The following is a 19,197-nucleotide window of genomic DNA, read 5'->3' as shown; positions in this document are numbered from 1 at the left end:
CTATTCTGATATGAATCAAGATCTCTGTATCACACCCCAGCCTTTCCACTTCCTACTCTGGTCTCCACTACACATTTTCTTTCTTTTTTTTTTTTTTGGGGGGGGGGCAGAACCATTAGTTTCCTTCCATGACAAGCCTTGAAAGCCTCACCTTTCATATCCCAAACTAAATATTTGTCCTGGAGGCAGAATGGAGGCAAACGTCATAATTTGAAAGAATCTTAACTCCCCCACCCCCGAACTGAAATAACTATTACGCGGAGCATAAGCTAGAAGCCAGGGGCATGCAGCATTGGTAAACCATGCTCTGTGGATTGAATGCGACTGGCCCACGTTTGCCCGTTTGCAAGTCAGCCTCAGGAGCAGGAAGGAGCAGGAAGGAGCAGGAAGGCAGGCTCACTTCCATTCTTCCCTCCCGGGAGCTGCCAGGCCCAGCCCTGTTCTCCTGCCCCGGAGTCCACGCCAGCCTCCGGCCCTCCTGACTCCGTCTGGCTTGCTCAGCCCTCCCGGCCCTCCCTCCGGCCACGGCACACTGCCACGCTCTCATTTCTCAGGACGCTGGAGGAAAATGAACCTCTGCTCGGCTCTCCCCACTTCCCCTCTCTCCAGAAAGATGTTTCTAGCCTAAACCCAATGGCTGCTAAACTTCAAAGACTCTAGAAACAGAGGTGTTCAAACTGGATCAGAAATATTGGGGTGGCTGGGCCCCGAGTTCTTACAAGCCCCAGGTGACCACGGTGGCGCCCAAGCACTGGCCTGCACCCCGATCTCGGGCATGCCCTGCTCGACCGCTCTTAGACACACGGGCCGCATCCCGGGCCCCTGATCACAGCAGAAATTTCTGGTCTGCCTGAGGGGCTCCCTGGGGCAGTGAGTGATAGGGCAGGAAGGAGCCTGTGCTCCGAGGGGCGGCCGGAGCCTGCTGCAGCCATTTGTCCGATGTGATTAAAAAACAAATATGACATGCTTCAGAGGCCAGAGAACTGGGAGAGCTGGAACCTGGCTTGCAGAACAGCGTGCATTTTGTGCAACCAGCCTCAACAGAGTGGGGGCGGGGCGGGGCGACAGCTGTTTCTCATTCGGGGACCAGCGGGGCCCAGGGAGTGGGAAGCCAAGCACAGCACTGTCCCACCAGGTCCCTGTAATCAGAACCTGGAGGGTACATCAGCAGTTCCTCAGAGTGGCGGGATGAGTGGAGGGAGGCCTTGGAGGGGGACCCTGAGGACACGGAGTTTGGGGACACAGGCTGAATCCAACAAATCTCCTGATGCTGAAAGGAGGGGAGGACTACAGATACCTAGTTCTGTCATGACTCATTTCCATCCTGGGATTCTGAGGAAATCTGGCCTTACCAGAGGAAGGGCTGGAGGGGGTGCTCCTCTGATGGGGCTAGTTCTCAGAGATTGGTCAGGACACCAGGAGCCTTAGGATCCCTTGAGCTCATAGTGAATGTCCAAATTCCTAGGCCCCCTCTGGTCTGCAGAGTCAGAATCTCTGCGGATGGCTCCAGGCCTGGCCTGGGAGTCTGCTGCCACACCACCTCCCCAAGTGAAGGTATGTTTCCTGGTGTTTGAGCAGAGCGACAACAAGCCTGGGCTTCACAGGTGCTGGAAGTGGAGGCTCTCTTCAGTTCTTTTTCTCCAAATCTGTTAGGTTGTGTGGAACCTCACCTGAAAGGCAATCAAGGACCCCCTGTACGGAAAGGAGGGTGGGCATTCTCCTATAAACTGTCCCCCAGAGACCACATTTCTTCAGAGCGAAGAGAAGCACTTGGCTCCTTGTTCTTGGCATTTTCTAACCCAATCTATTTACTAATCAATAAATACTTATCCAATACCAATTTTGTTCTTATCACTCCACCATGAAAATCTCAAGAATTATGAGCTACAGTCCCTGACAGCCAGAGAGGAAGTGCAGGGTGATCCAATGGGCTGGCCGGCCCCTCAGCTACAAAGATACCCTGAGGCAGAAAGCATGGCACCCAGCACTGAAAGTGGATGGTGGGTGGGCCGGTGGGGGGACGGTTATTGTAAAATCTGTTATAACCGGTATCACAATCACCTAGATGTTATTAGTTTTAATTTTGAAAATCTATATGCCAGTGTAACCTAAAGCCAACAATAACAAGAGCTTCCATTTATGGAGTACTTACGTGGTAGCAGGCGGGGCACAAACTTAATCCTCTCTGAAACCTGATGAGGGAGGTACAATTATTTTTCACTTATAAATGAGGATTCTGAGCCTTGTGGTTATTAGCGACTTGCCCAAGTTCACGCAACTAGTAAAGGGTGGCGCTAGAACACAGGGGCAGGTCTGCCTGACTCCAATAATCCCTGTCAGCTTCCGGCACCACCATTGTGAATGGTCTCCACACAACGTAAGGAAGTGTCAGAAATGGGCACAACGATTCAAAGGCATAATGGCACCCCAAGAAAGAAAAGGTCAGAGATGCTGGGAAAACTTAGGAGTAAGCTTCATGGAAAAGACAGACCTTTGGAAGGTAGACTCTGAAACTTTGTGAACTAAGAGATACTCCCATGCTTTTCTCCAGAGAGGAGAGGCTGGAAAGCCCAGGGGATCCTCTCCCCAGGGAGAGGCTAGATCTCAGAAGATCCTCCAAAACAAGTCCAATGGAGCTGCTTTTCCACTCCATACCATTCTGCAGCAGGTGAGGCCAGAATAAGAACAGTCCATCACTGGCGATGCTCACAAACAGGCCTCTGCTGGATTCAGAAAATGTGCAACTAGGCTTGTTCTTCATTTTTTTTTTTTTTTTCTTAAAGGAGGCTTGGGAATAAAAATAAAAAAGGAAAGACGACTCTATACAAGGCTTTACCAAATAAGCACTCTGGAAAGTCACTGAGCAGAAAATTGAATTTAAGTTTCTCCAAACGATACATATTCCCCATCCTCCCAATGCTTTGTGGGATGATCCACTCCCTTTTTAAGGAACTCCTGAAACCAAGGAAACACTTGGAGCTGGAGAAAACACAATGTACTGTTTTGTGAATCCAGACTCTTGGAATCAATTCAAATTCTCAATGTATAGGGTTTCTTCCCCTCCCCTCCCCTCAATGGTACACAGTAACCTTCAATCTTTTTGCAACAGTATGTTTTAAAACTTGTGTGTGGTTTTCTTGTATTCACTGTTTACAGAGGATAAGAATAAAATTGTAGTCGGGCCAGTAAAACAGAGTAGTATCCCCAGTAACTCTGCTCTCTGAGGGGCTGCTCCACCCAGCGTCCATCAGATCACATCCCAAAAGTTGGCAATGGACAAGATGATAAGCAGAAAACACCCTCTGTATAAGCAAAATGGAGGTGGGAAGCTTCAGTGTGATTGGAAACGCTCCAAACATCTTTACACATCTTCCCTTCATCTGAAATTCTCCCCTTAGACATGCCTCTAAGGGTTTTTGTTTGTTTGTTTGTTTGTTTGTTTGTTTTCTATCATAAGAGAGGTATAAAAATTACAATCTGGAAAAAGTCTTTGCATCAGCTAGGCCAGTCCCCAAATTTTATGGTTGGGTAAAAGAGTACCTCCATAAGGTTACTGTCTTGCATAAGAATTTAGGTTTTAAATTGTAGCAGCATTTCCCAAATGTGAATTTTTTTGTATAATGTTGATCCTTCCTGACCTTGGGTCAAAATAAATATCCCATGGTCAAATCAGTTTGGGAAATGCTACACACATTACATCACCTCCTCTCTCCTCCCTTTTAGATTCACAATGTGAACTAAAGTACTTGTATTAAAGATTCTGAGAGGTTCTTCCATTAAGCGCCCAGCTGTTTTCCCCCCAAAACTGACTGAGCTATCTAAAATTTTTACCATATGATTTCTACTAACATGCAGAGGAACAGGGTCCTGGTATAAGCCATATGAGGATATCCCATGATGTCACAGTGTGCTCCCTTCTTTACAAGGAAAATAGCTCAGAGGTAGTATTTCATAATAATTTACATTCTGTTATTTAGGATGTGTCCAGTCAATTCCCTTTTGACAAGATGGGTTAATCAGTGGTGAAGAATCTGGATACACAGAAGGATCCGAGACATTTTAAAACTTTGTCCAAAAAAATGACCTTGGGCTTGGCCAAATTTCACATGTGGGACTATGCCAGGCCAATGGGATCAAAGTCAAGGACTAAACCAACTGGCTGCCTTACTCCTCTATTGTAGAAATTCATTAATCTTTAGGACTCTTGTTTGCTCAAGACATCTACTTTCTACTACAATGCTAGGTTTCCACATTTCTGGAACTCTCCTCTCATAACAGTGGGAGACACACAGTAGGCGCCTAATGATGGCATGAGCTCAAAAATGGCATGTTGTCAAAACAGAAATCTGATCATGGTGATCCTTCTTTCAGCAGAATGGATATTGGGGTATGAATAGCCCTAGGATTTCACTTTACTAATCATTTCTCCTAACCAATTAAAGAAAAGCTAAAATATTTTCACTTGTTTGATTGATTTAACATGTTTAAATAAACTCCGTTTAGATCCATTTTATCAGCAGAATTCAGTTTGATCAATAGAATTATACTTGACCAAAAAGGGGGAAAAAATCCAATAGAGTGAACTGGTAACATTCATATGACGTGCTGAATTAGCAATCATGAGCAATGAGAAGGCACACAGGAAACCAAGTTTGTAATAACACTTTAAAGTCTCATCCACAGCTTCAAAAATCCCAAATGGATCCATACACAGGCCTTGTACGGGGAGCCATTTCCATTCACTCCCTTGGCTAAATTAAGTGAAGATTCAGCCTTCTTCAAGGAGTTGGGAAAGAAACCTCTACTATCATTTAATTCTTTTTCACTTATCTGATAGATGTCACTAGATAAAGGGTTTGTCCCAGTCAGCTCCAGCTGCCATCCAAGATGACATCCACTGGGTGACGTCAATGACAGACATCTCCTTTCTTACAGTGTCAGAGACTCAAAAGTCCAACCCTCACACACCCCGGGAGGGTTCCGTGTCTGGTACAAGTTCCCTTCCTGGCTTGCAGATGGCCACCTTCTCACTGGGACTTCACATGATGGAGACAGCAAGCCAGCAAGCTCTCTAGTGTCTCCTTATTTAAGGAAACAATTTCCTATTGGCTCGGGGACTTACCCTCGTGACCACTTTTCAACCCTCAGTAGTTCCTCACTCCAAATATGGTTACATCATGGGCTAGGGTTTTAATATATACAAATTCTGAGGGGACACAATTCAACCCACAGCGGGTCTGAAGATGCAAAGCACAAGTCAGTGGAGGCCTTTCTCTCATCCTCTCCTCCCTCCTTTCTGTCGAACTCTCCCCATTACACAGACTAGGAAGAGCACTCAGTGCTCGAGAAATAATTTTCAAAGGGACTGAAAACCAATCAGAACAGAACAGCTCGAGAAATAATTTTCAAAGGGGACTGAAAACCAATCAGAACAGAACAGCTTACCTCCTCGGCTACTGCTGGAATGACCATATGCAAGGACACTCCTAGCTCAGTGCTATCTATCTGAGTTCTCATCCGCTACTCTGGTGATGACTTCTGATTTGAGAGCCGGGTGTGACAAGTCAGGACTTGGGGCAGCTCACAGACTTTGAGCCCCACTGTTTTCACTGCTATGTTACAAGGCCATGCTCCACCACATTTCAGCGTAACGGAACTTCCTAACTGTAGATCCCTCGGGCCCTGTCGGGAAAAGTCAGCTATGGAAGTTACAAACTGCTGTGATGGTCTCTTTTTTTAAAACCAGTGACTTGAAGACAACAAAGGGATATTTCAAACATATCGTGAACAATGGCAATATTTAGTGCACAGCCTCTTTAGAAGAACACTTTGAGATGTGACTGACTACACTTACTTGGAAGTATAATAAGGCCCAGTTTGTGTTTTGAAAAGTTACTCTCTTACTGTTTCATGCGTTGGATGGCAGCATGCCCATCCTCCTTCATTTGGGGCCATTGAGAAAAGCTTAACTCGGCCTGAATTTGCACTGCTCCGTTGATTTTCGCTGTTTTTTCCTGCTCTTGGTCTCCCACCTATTGAACTACAAAGAAGGTGGTGCACTCATGGAGGAGCCAATTGGAGGCTGAGGGGGCTCACAGATACGGCACACAGAATGCATAATGCTCAACTCAAGGAGGTGTCATTCACATGAACCATATTGTGATGATAATGTTTGGTTCTCCCAAGGGCTCTATAAATTGTGCAGTTACTCTTTGTGGTATGAACTTGGTTGCCCAGGAGAGGAATGGTTTGTTAAGTCCTGCTGAAAATGCCAGCCGTCTATGGTTTGTTGGGCTAGGCTGCTAGGCTAAGGTCCAATATGCCTGTATCCTCCCAGGCCCTCATATAGGGCTGGGCCAAAGGGGACTTCAGTGGATAGTTGAGATACATATGTAACAAAGAAATGGGTGAGTGAGCTACCCTGGAGCCCTCTGGCTGCCCAACCCTCACTGATTTATCTATTCCTAAATCCGATATGATCAGTTATTCGATTAGAAAGTCCCCCAATTTCCTACCATAGAATCCAGGCAAGATTTTCACAAGTTTCTTCACTTTAAAAAGAAAAAGACATTTGTCACCAAACAGAAGATGCCATCACCACCACTGAGCCCCATGCTTCTGTCCTCATGCTATTGTATCATGAACTGTGCCTTATCAGTAAGTATCTCCAAGGCCAATGAAGTAAGAGAGAGAAGCTCTCCCAAAAGCATTCTGAGCCGGGCACTGGATGTAAAAGAAGAAAGCTCAAGAAACTGTAGTTTCCCTCCATGGCTCTTTTGTGAGCCCAAAGCAGTTAGTAGGCAGAATTGATGTTCCTGGATTCTGCGCTAAACAAACCAATATTTGAGCCACAGAAGGACCGGGCTAGGACTGGTCTGGTCTACAGGGGCCTCCTTTGTCTGGGGGTTGGAATCATTCCTTGGTTCCTTTTCACCAGTCCTCCCCACCCCCAGCTCCTGCCCCTCTCCCAATTCACTCTTTAAGAATTTATCCTGCTGCTTCTTTAACTCAGCATGTGTCTGGGCAGATGTCCAAGAACGCTCGCTTCAACAACGACAACAACAGGACCAGGAAAAAAAAATCCTCTACTTCAATTCAATCCTCCCTGCTCTCCAAGCCCTCCCGCTCTCTCCTGGCTTTTCACAGCTCATGATTGATAACGTCCTCCTCTATCTCGCCCTGGGACTCCACATGCCTTTCTATTGGACAACACGGCCTCTGTGAGGCGACCTGGGAGTCCAGCCACTGGGCCCTGGGACCCCCTTGGGGTCTTTTGAAAGAAGAAAAAGGAAAGGCCAAAAGGGGCCCTGGGTGGGGGCAGGCCCAACAGGTACAAAGCAACCAGAGAGCTGCATGCAGCGAACCTTTGTGCCAGGGCCAGGGCCTGGCGGCTCGGGGGAGAGGGTGGCGAGGGGGTCTTTCCATACCTCCTTGCCACCCTTTTCTCTGCTCTTGAAAGAAAGGTGACAACAACTGGGATTCCAAAGGACCAAGTGTGTTTTGAACCAGTGAAAATCCCTCTACCAGAACTTTCCTTTTGGACTCTATTGGCTTCCCTTGAAATTCGTTAAGAGAAGACATCACATATTCCATCATATTTTGCACAAAAAGATTCAGCTAACAAGTATAGAGCACCTACTATATTTCAGGTACTCTGCTAGTTGTTTGCTTGGGCATAAATCCATTTAATCCTTAGAATGAGGTAAAAGTGACTGTATTGGCAGGTGAAGAAACCAAGGCATGGAGAGATTAATTCCCTTGTTCTGGGTCACATAGCTAATACGTGGCAGTGTTGTGAGTTAGGCTCAGGTCCTGTGATCCCTTGGGCCATGCTTTTCCTGTTCTGTTTTGCTGCTCCAACAAACTTTGAGAAATGAAAGAATGAATAAAAAAAGCTCTTAGAAAACGCAGAGACATTATAATTATTCCTGTTTCTATTATTATTATTTTTATTTTACTTTTATTATTATTTGCACCATCTATTAAATCTGCATCGAGAAATCTGCACCAGCCAGGAGATTATTTTTCTCCTTATGACTGCCTTGGGATGCACAGGTCAGATGAAGGTTGCCCCAGAGTTGATGAAGCATATTATCTTGGTCTACTTTGGAAATGTTTCCATGGATTTCCAATTTAACTTTATATCCTCTACATTTCAAGAAGGTCAGTTTGAAAGCCATCTGCTTGATTAGTGTTTGTCTTCTCTAAAACTGGACTTGAAAATATTGTCTACTATACAAGAAACAATTCTTGTTTAAAAATACTTTTAGAAATATTCTGCAGGCGAATGTGTGCCTTTTGTTAAATAAAAGTGGCCATATAAAATTTCCCCTTTTCTTCGTAGCTTGCCCATGTCAGTCCTCAAGCAAGATGACCAGATCCCTGAAGGAACCAGGTAGCTATCACTCCTTTAGATAATTTCTGCTTTGCTCTTCCCCTAACAGCTACATTTTGTATTAGGCTTGTGAACCCCTGAAATTCCTTTGGAAATAAACGAGGTATAACTTCTTGATAAGTAAGCAATGGTGTACATGTCTATCCCAGGCTGTCCCATCATCTGAAACATCTTACCTAATGGCCACACTTGGGGATCAAGCAGAGTATGACAGAGCAAGTACCCGAATAAGAGAAAAAAAACCACAACAACAGCTAACTCTGACTTGGTAAGCAATGTCCTGGAGAGTATGTGCCCCTTTCCTGGGAGAAGAGCTGAGAAGCAGCTAACCCAAGTCCTTATAGGAGAATGCAGTCCGTGCAAAAGAGTGCAGTCCCCAGGGTTCCAGCCAAACCAAGATTCTTCTTTGCTACTTTCTCTCCTAGCACAGGGGCCAGACCCCTTCTCTACTGTCTGTAGTTATCTACCTCTGGGTAGACCCAGACAGTATAGGATTCCCTAGCCACTGTCTTCCCTTATCTTTGCTCCCTCCTCTTTCCTCCTGCTTCTTCCTTCCTCCCTGCTTTTTGGGAACTGCCTCAAAAGCGCAATACCTTAGGGTAAAGAAAAAGGAGGGAGAGGAGACAGTCCAAAGTTACAACTTCTCATTCAGAAAAACATTTTGTAGGGCCCCTGGCAGCTCAGGGGTTGAGTGTCTGCCTTCAGTTCAGGTCATAATCCCAGGGTCCTGGGAACAAGTCCTGCATCAAGCTCCCCACAGGGAGCCTGCTTCTCCCTCTGCCTGTGTCTCTGCCTCTCTCTGTGTGTCTCTCATGAATAAATAAGAAAAATCTTTAAAAAAAAAGAAAAATATTTTGCTACTGTTAAATATGTAGTGGGTTCTTTAGAATAAAAGCTAAGGGCATGCCCATGGAAATGTTTTGTTAAACCTTCAGAAATATAGAAGAGCAACTGAGAAACCTGTCAACAAAAACACATGGAGCACTGTATTACAATGAAAAGCAAATGTTAATGGACAACCTTTCCTTAGAAAGAATACAATCTAGTGTACTTGCCACATTAAAAAGCCATATAAGGAAACGACACAAATCATACAAAATCCTTTACATGATGCTACATTAGCGAATGAGCAGGTTTCAAGGCAGAGTGTGCTAGAGATGAGACATGCACCAGGTCCTGGAGGCAGGATGCAATGTGAGGGGCTTAGGTTAGGAGAGGCTTCAAGAATGAGTCAGTTCTAAGAGAAGCCAAGAGGCAGAGGGGGCTGTAGCCTTAGGATCCATCCCGCTCTCCCCTTGCCCCACCCATCACCTTTCAAGGCATTGCAACTAGTCTTAAGATTTGCACAGGGGTGTAGAGGTGGAATCTGGGTGAACTTTGGGATAACAGGGACATTGTTAGGACACTGGGGAGCCATCCTCTCAGCCACTTGGAATTACTGCCATGGTTGCTCTGAAGTCAAGATACTTTTGCTCTAAAGATTCATCGAGTATTGTTTCCTTCTGAATTCAACCAATTCCATAGCCAAATGGTCTATTATAACCCCATTGCACACCTCAAGAACATATAACAACTAAGCAGTACAATGAAGAGAAAAGTCAAATCATTTCTTATTTGTGAATCAAGGGGATTGGCTTCCAAGATCATTTTGGTTCTCATACTTATGTTATCCACACTTTCACTTCTCTGACACTTGGCTAATAAACATCTTAAACATTTTTCCTATTTCCCTTTTGCACAAAAGCCCCCATTCGAAACGCAAAGCATCTGTGTTGTTGCCAGGTTTTAACTTTCTTGACCTGTGAATGACCTCTCAGGTCCTGTATTGCTGCTGTCACTGTGGTACTGAAGCTCCCAACTCACGGGCCTTAATGGATGCAAGTCCTCATCACAGAGCAAATGTTTTCAGCACCAAATGATAGGGCTAGGCATAAAAAAATAAATGCCATCTATGTCTTGCTGAATAAAAGGTGTGTTCCTCATTTATTTATTTTCTTACAATATAACTGCTATTACTGGAACAGGGAGGGAGAACATATCATTGGTTTTTGTTTTGTTAGGTATTCTCCCCCAGATGGATGGAAGCAAGTATCTTTTTCATTAATATCACCTGCAAGAAAACAAAGCCAGGAATGTTTATTTCTTTTTAGGCTATTAAATGCTAACAGCTTTCAAGTAACCAATATCTACTCTAGGATTTAGAGTCTGCTTGATATTTTGTGTAAGCAGCAATACATTCTAATGAATAACTCATAAGCAGCTAAGCACAGGTAAAGTCTCTTTTATTCCTATACTCAAACTGGAAACAATTGCACAGTTGGTGACTCTAGGCCACAGCCATGCACATACCTGTGGGGAAGAGCACTGGAGGCACCTCAAGCAGAGACCTAGGTTTTCAATAGTGGACCAGCCACTGTCACACACTACCGCTGTTACAGTAGGGAGCAAGCTAGAGTCCCATTCTCCCACTGACGCCTACAAGATCTTCAGTGGGGAAAGCTGGAGGGTGAGGCTGGTTGGACAGGAGGGTTATTAGCAAAATAGGTTGCAAAGAATCACATTCTAGCATCCTAACTATAACACCTACATGCTTTGTCCACAGTCAGTGGTAGATTCTACTACAAGGAATTATGGGATCAATAGCTAAAGGATTGCAACACCATGACATCTTGATTAGAACTTGTCTGCTAGTCAATGGGTAAGTATCAACTGTCCACTATTTTAGAAGGCAAATTTAAATTGATAAATATTCATGTGAAAGACACTGAGAAGCTACAAAGACATGCTAGAGGATAAAGGAGGGAGTACAACATGAATATTATTCTCAGGAAGTTATAATTTCTCAGATTTTAGTCCATCACCTGGACTGCCTGGTGTTGAAGGAGTCAGGGATAAGTAATCCTATACAACTCTTCCCACACTTCCTGTAAGAAGGAAAGGGCTGCTAGACCAAACTAAAGGTCCACGAATGGATAAAGCAAACTTTCTCCTCAAATCAGTCATGCTCCAACTTGAATCACTCTATTCTGTGGAGCATAGGTCACTGCGGTACTAATAAATGCACTTATTCAACAGTAATTGAACAGTTACAAGGAAATCAAAGCAAGAGAGGGAGAGATAGTGGGAATTTAATCCGCAGAGGTATATCCTTCAGACAGTGGCTCAAGAGAACCACAGTCTCTTCTGCCTTTCTGCTCTACACACAGTCACACCAGAATGTGGAGTATAGCTCCCCACGGCAGGTGTCCCTAGCTAGGGACAATGCGCAAGTCCCCCAGTACACACATGGAATCCATGCCCTTGATGACTAGCTCTGATTCTGAGGACATTCTTTGGAATGCTCAATTAAAATCTGTTTCTTTGTTATTTCCACTCACGGTTCTTCTCCACTAGGAGCTGGACTATTCCGATTCACTCAACGATGCTAGTATAAGCGCCTACTGAACACAGCCATGTGTCAAGAATAGGGGATTGGGAGGGGACTCCAAAGCTTTTGGGAAACCAGAGGAGAAGAAAGACAGGTGTCTAAACAGGAAAAGGGCAAAGGGGACAAAAAGCTTTGTTAGAAGGATGTCTGAAGGAGCATGGGAGCAGGTACAGGTGAGGGAACAACTCTTCTTTTGGAGAAAACAAGGACAGCTGAGTTTGGAAGTCTGGATAGGCCAATTCTGGAAGATCATTCTAAGAGATGGAGCTCTGCATACAGATGCATCAGAGCAGAGAAAGACAAAGAATGTTTGAGGAGATTCGGGATAATGGAAAGTGCAAAGGAAAGGGGTCAGATTATATAGAGCTTCAATTCTGCCTTGCAGAGTTTGGATTTTATTCTGTAGGTAATGGGGAGCCAGAAGAGGCCTTAAGCAACACCCCTGGGAGGTAGAGAAGGAGTAAATGTCTTGACTTTATATATGAAATCAATTGTAGCACAGAGAGATGATGCCTGGGGCCACTCAGCCAGTGAGGTCTTGAACACAGGTCTCCCAACCCCCCAAACAGACTGGTTTCCACCAACACCTGCTGCTTCCAGAGTCAATGTATCTTTGTGGGGAGCAATAGATCACTTTGGACATCCTGTGGGAAGCAGAATCCTCACCTGCCAATAAGAAATTGTAATCCTCTTACTTCTATGAAAGGAAATGTTAGTTTGATGGCTCCCAAGCTACCAGGTATACATTTCTATCAAGTCACTTGCCAGAATGTTATTGTGACAATATATCCATCTGCCTTTCGGCACTAAATTGCGAGCTCCCTGAAATCAGAGACCGTGTCTTCAGTTGGTGCATGAGACAAGCCTTAATCGAACAATTGGCCTATCCCAGGCACTGTGCTAGACGTGGGGTATTTCCCTGTAAGCGAACAAGAGATGTGGCCTTGGCCCATGGTGGAATCCATGCCATTCCACCCCTGTACTTGCAGTGCTTGGGCATGGGGTGGACACTCTGACAAAGGTGTGTGAGTGATGGATTGAGCAGAGCAAATAGTGTTATTTCCCTTAACATCCCAGGGATGCCCTGACGTGGTGCCCTGTGCGTGCACAGCTTGCAAAGGGGAAAAGGAGCCCGAGTCTCAAAACTGGCCTGCATCCTCACCTGCCCCCGCCCCTCACCATTCAAAAACACTAGACTTAGGACTCAGGACTTCACAGTTCCAGGTCAGAGAGAGGACAAGCAGGTGCCAGGACTGTCAAGGCATCCCATCAGAAGTTGCAAGAGTTAGGCAACTGAGGAGCGGATGCCTTCACTGCTTCTTTGGTCTTCCCATGGTCCCTTTATGATTCTTTACTACCTTGTGTGATTGAGAAAGAAACTGCCACCTTGAAACAGGAAAACCACGAGGCTGTAGGTTCAGCTCTGGGCTCCAGAAGCCAAGTTCCCGCCACGTTACTGCCTACCTGCCATGTGGCACTCAGCTGGGTGTCTCCAAGCCCAGTCAGGGCTGGCCTGGTAAGGAATGTTCTCCTGCTGAGCAAGCCAGAAAGAGTCGCCAGGGACTGCTGTCACTCCCCCAGGAATCAGCCAGCCTCCTTAAGCCCCTGGACTAGCAGGCCTGGTATAGCTTCCAGCTGCCTACTCATTCCACCAGCAACAATGAGTGACAAGTACAAGAGGAGCACTCCTTTCTTGTGAAAGAGTGATACTGCCTGCCCTAACCTGGCTCTGGGTCCTCGCCTTTGGCTGTTGCTTGGGATCATGTTAATTTTCCCTGTGCTCGGGGTGTAGATATAGGATACATGCAGACCTACTTCATTCTGGGACAGTCTTCCTCAGTGGAAATTCTTAGTAGCCACTTCCTACCTGCTGGCTGTCTTTTAACCCAAGGACAGCATCATCACCTGAGCCAAAGCAGATCAAGATAGTTGCCCATTCTCTTTCATGTTTTGTATCCATATGAGATGATGGATGTTAACTAAACTCATTGCAAAAATGATTTCACAATATATGCAAATCAAATCATGTTGTGCTTATATGCTGACTCGATCTCAATAAAACTAGGGAAAGAACAGAAAGACACTGGATACCCACTACAAGGTTCTAGATGTGAGTCTCATTTCTGCTGCCTTCCACAGGACCTTGAGTGTCCTACTGTAATATGGGGGTGCCCTCTGCCACCACTCAGGAGGTTGTACAGAGTGAGAGCAAGAGCATCCATTTCTGTTTGCACCTCCAACCTCCTTCCAAAAATGATTGTGTGACTGTCTGCAAAGAAGGAAACATAATATAGTAAGACTTACTATAAAAAGAAAGGATCCAATGCTATGTAGAGGAAGGATGAGAAGGGAAAATTTATACCCACACTCTCAGATGACGGAGTGGTGGGTAAGCACTCAGCAGTTCTCCTGGGAGAGGGCATGAGCTTTGAAGGTATCTGGTGCTTCGTCTTGCTGATCAAAGGAAACCAGGTGATCACCCACCCCCAGCTAAAGGTAGCATTTCCATTCATCTTTGGAAAACCAACATGACATAAATATCAAGAGAAAAAGGGAAGTCTGTGCTCACTTTCAAGTGTCCTAATGAAACAATCCCAGAGACTAAAAAGCAGCATGCAAAATTGTTCCACTGCTTTCAAAAGTCCAGTAATAGCAGACTATTAAAACAAATGTGGTACATGCACATGCACACGTGTGTGTGTGTGTGTGTGTGTGTTTGTGGTGTGTACTCGAAATATTATCTGGTCATTCAAATCACTAAGACGTATTTGTGATGATATTAAGTAGAAGCAAATGCAGATGGATATAAACAAATGGATATAAAGTGTAGCCTGTTTTCACAGGGATAGATGGTTAGAAGGGCACGCTAACAACCGAACATAATCCTGTTAGGTGTATGTGTGTCTATGTGCATGCGTGTTTCCTTTCTTTTCATGAAAAGAACTCTCACAATGTTTTCATAAATGCTTTTGTGAAGACAACAAACATCAAAGAAATAATAACTCATGCCCTGGAGCTCTCTGTAGGCCACCTTTAACTTTGCAAGAGGTAGGCAAGTATGATTTCCATCTTCTTAAAAATGGTTAGCATCAGCAGAAGATAAGGAGTTTAAGACACTAATCAAACCCCACAAAGGACACCTATGACCTTGGCACCCTTGTGTCACTACCCCAGTGGCCACGGACACCAATTGTAAACCAAAGGAGTGCATGCATCAGGGTGGGAAACACACTCCCCTGAGTGTCTTGGGCTCATCTCTGCCTGACCTTGGCCAAAGCCACTTCAGAGCTCTGGCCCCACTTCCTCATCTGCAAAACAAGGAGGCTGAAATCAACCAACTCTGAAGTCCTTCTTTTTTTAAGGTTCAGTGATTTTATGATCCTCTGCATCTCCACCAGAATAAATTTCTTTTTACATACAAAACACTTTGTGATGAAATGTCTCTGTAATTAAAAACAAAACAAAACAAAAAACAAAAAAAACCAATGCTTCTTAAAAGACAGCATAGACTAAGAGTATGTAACATGGAGGTAGACTAGGTTTCAAATCCTGGCCTGCCACTTCCTGTTTAGGAAATCACTTAATGCTGGGGTAAAAGAGGATTAAAAGTGCTAATTTACAAAACTCAACATGGATGCCGAGTAACCAAAACACCTGCTTAAAATATTTAAGCCATGTAGCAAAATGTATAGCAAAATATGCGTCATATATTGGGACGCCTGGGTGGCTAGGGGTTGAGTGTCTGCCTTCGACTCAGGGTGTGATCCCGGGGTCCTGGATGGAGTCCCAAATTGGGCTCCCCACAGGGAACCTACTACTACTCACTCTGTTTCTCTGCCTCTCTCTGTGTGTCTCTCATGGATGAATAAATAAATCTTTAAAAAAATATGTGTCATATACAATAATCTGTCTATTCTTGGAAGATCTGAAGCTACTCTGAAACGTTATATATTTCCAAGAACTGTAAGTGGTGGATTTTTCCAGACAGTTCTGATTTCTCAGTTCATAATCTATTGCCTATTGTCCCGGGGACACACATGCCCCAATTTCTGTTAGGAAAGTGTGGCTACCACAGTGCACCCCCTGGTTTCACTGAGACCCACAGCCATCCCACACCAAGATGACTCTCTCACTTTAAAGTATTTATAGTCACCTCACTTTTTCCCAAGCAGGTACAATGCTCAAGTGCAATGCTCCTTATTTGGCCAGGTTCTTGCTTGAGTCCTGTATTAGAGTGGTCAAATGGAAGTGACAGAGACTGGACGTTGTATTGTTAAGGCCCCAATATTTAATCGTGGGACCCTAGGGAAGTCACTTGCTTAGGCTGGGCTGTGGTTGCCTGGGGAGGGAGCGGGTCTGGAAAGTAACTAAACCTCCAGCTTTCAAATGCAATGCTTGGCTGTTAGCAGCTTCTGTTCCTAGCAAAGTCTCTTAGGACTTGCTCTTGGCTCTCTACCCTCACCCCTGTGTTAAGAATCCACGGCCTCTTAGTTTACCCTCAAGGATGCAGCTGGGCTGCTGCTGATGTGCAGATTTGTGACTTGTCAATTGAGGGAATGCACAAGACGAACCTGGAGATCCCTATGTGCTATCTGGATTTAATCCAGGGGGCAATATTACCTTCTGACCCCAAACAGTACAAGTCCTGGAAGATGGTCAATTTCCTTGAGTCGGTGGCTGGATCCATGTTTAGTGTGTTCTTATCAAGTCAGAGCAAGACACATAGTATTCTAGGTCAGAAAGTGATGAAAGGACTCATCAGAGAGGAAGGGAGTGTGGAAAGTGATCAATTTAAGAGGCATTTTTTAAAAAATCCTAAGTGCTTTTTTGTTAAAACTGGGCAAATAAAAACTTAAAGGAGGGGACAACGTGGGGTGACAAGCTGAGGTGTCCTATTCCACGGAACACCGGCATCTGAAGGTTGTAAAAGCAGGCAGCTGAGGACTCATTCATATAGAGGTTGTATTCCTTCTCTTCGTGATGCTCTGCTGCTCACAGAGGGGCTGTGTCCTGTCTTGATAACTGGACACCAATGGGAAATTTCCCATCTAGTAAGGACAGGCATAGAGGTATCGCTGAGGTACAAGACTCATCCCTGGCTTTTTCTAGAATGTGGCCAGCCCCTCCCCAGAGGGTTCCCTTCCTTTCCCCTCCCACACCTTCTCCCCTTAGCCAGCTGCAGACTGCTCTCTGTATTTCCCAAGATATGCTTCACAAGTGCCCCTGCAGCCTGGTCCCTTGGTCCTTCCCAAGCATTTGCATTGTAGCCTTGGCCTGCACCTGCTACGCAGCCCCTCCCCTTCTCTCCTCCTTCATGGGTCTTCCTCAACCTTTCTCCTACCCATTAGCAGATTCCCAGAATGAAAAAGGCCAGTGGAGGCTGTAATTTCCCCACCTACCCCCCTTGCCCTGCCTGCCCTGCTCTGGCTTTTGTAGGAAGCTCCCAGGGAGCCCTACTACCACTCCCCTCTCCCAGCCAGGCCTTCTCTCAATCTGTTGTCCCTTGGTTCCTAGGCGCTCTCTCTCTCACTCTCTCGCTCTCTTTCTCCTGTTTCTCTAATTTGTTTATTGATTTGGGGAATCAAATCACTTTTGTTCAGCCAAGAAAATAGACTGGTGTTACAGAGAGCACATTAATTTGGAATCAGAAGCTGTATTAGACACAGACTCAGGCCGGTGGCCTGGAGGGTCCTCCCAGATTGTGTCTTTCAAGCCTGTCACTTCACAGATGAAGAAATAGAAGGCGCATAGAGGCTACGGCCCCATCACTAAGCATGTGTATGTCCTTAGACTGTCATTTTGCCCATGAGGGTCTCAGTATCCTCACCTGCCTGGCAACAGAAATATATGTTCCAATTACAAAGAAAATCTGGAAGGTTGCCACCATGTTGGTTGACCAAGCAGTCAATGTGTAATCCTGGCTCCATCTTCATCCTTAACACCAGGGTTCTACCCATCTCCCTGCTGATTTCACAAGCTTCTAACACAAGGATACAAGAGAGAGGCACAGTCGAGAAGGTGCCACATACGCAAATCACACAGGGATATTAAACATGGGCATTAGTAGCAATAAGTGGTGTCAACCATAACATCAGTAACACCAAAATAGTAATTATGGGAGGTAAAGGGTGTGTTACCTAACCTGATCGTGCTAAGCATTTCAGAGTATATATGGGCATCAAATCATCACACTGTACACCTTACATCTACATTACGTGTATATGTCAATTATATGTGAAGATAAGAGAGGGGGAAGTCATCTCAAATTTCTGGAACCCCAGCTCTAAGAAAATGACCAAAGTAAACAGCGGCCATGAGTGTTAACTGGATAATCTGAATTTCTGTCACCCACTTCTCCCTTCCTTGACCCTAAGAAGTAGGTATGGACCCCCCTTTACAGCATACTTCAAATCCAACTCAGAGGGCCAAGGTCAATCCAAACCCCTGCTAATAGTTCCCGTCTCTGAGCTCTCAAGTCCTGATGACTTTTCCCACACACCGACATGTCAGATTGTGTGGTCTAACTTCTGTTTCCTCATTCAGACAGAGATGAATCCTTAAGGATTAGAACCACATCCTCCCCTCTTATCCCTCAGTACCTGACATGCACTGGGTACAGGTAAGAGTTTAGTAAGTATCAGTTGGTTGACTGATTCCTGAACCCTGGGGAGAGCAGGAACCCAAGTCTACACTGAGCTCCCAGCACGGTACACATCAAGCCCAAGAGCTCCACATCTTCCCACCCAGTTCTTCTCTGGCCAAAAATATGTTTCTGATACTAGTGGCAGGATACATAGCCCAATTTATGGGATTTTGATGGACAGTAAGTGCATCTAAATAGGATTCAAGGACCCTAAATTCCACATACTTCTTGTTTGTAAGCCATCTCCACACACCTGTGCTCATGCTATTTTACCAGCCAGGTGAGCCTCTTCTACAAATATGATTATCAAATCCAATTCAATTTTAAAAAGTCTGCTCATGTTTTGACCTCCTGGAATGCCAGGCATAGCTGCACAAGTTGTACACTGTGCTTTGCCAATTCTGGGTGTGTAAGAAGCCATAGATCACTTTTACCCTATTTATTGTAATAAATTAACCTTTAAGGAACCAGAGGCATTTGACTTAGCCCTTGGACTTGGCCTTCTATTAAATTTTTTTCTGATTCCTTTAGGCCAAAGGTCCTCCTAATTGTATACAGCTACCTTGAGCCTGCAGAGAAAGGAAATCCTAGTCTCTTCCTCCATCCCTGCCTCCCATACTCACTACTTCAATCCAGCAAGAGGACAAATGCAAGACTTACAGCTGAATAAAAAACAAGAATCCTTCACTACACCTTGGAGACCCACACCAAGGAGTTTAAGTGGAGTGGACT

At 45.0% G+C, this 19,197-nt stretch overlaps 1 protein-coding gene across 8 annotated transcripts in view; it reads right to left on the bottom strand.

The window, feature by feature from the left end:
• SETBP1 (SET binding protein 1) overlaps positions 1 to 19,197 on the bottom strand; it is a 359,759-nt gene that overhangs the window by 213,048 nt on the left and 127,514 nt on the right. The gene's annotated exons all lie outside the window — the stretch shown is intronic.

Source organism: Canis aureus, chromosome 6 (assembly GCF_053574225.1).
Source record: "Canis aureus isolate CA01 chromosome 6, VMU_Caureus_v.1.0, whole genome shotgun sequence".
NCBI lineage: Eukaryota > Metazoa > Chordata > Mammalia > Carnivora > Canidae > Canis > Canis aureus.
This window is presented reverse-complemented; position numbering and strand designations above follow the sequence as displayed.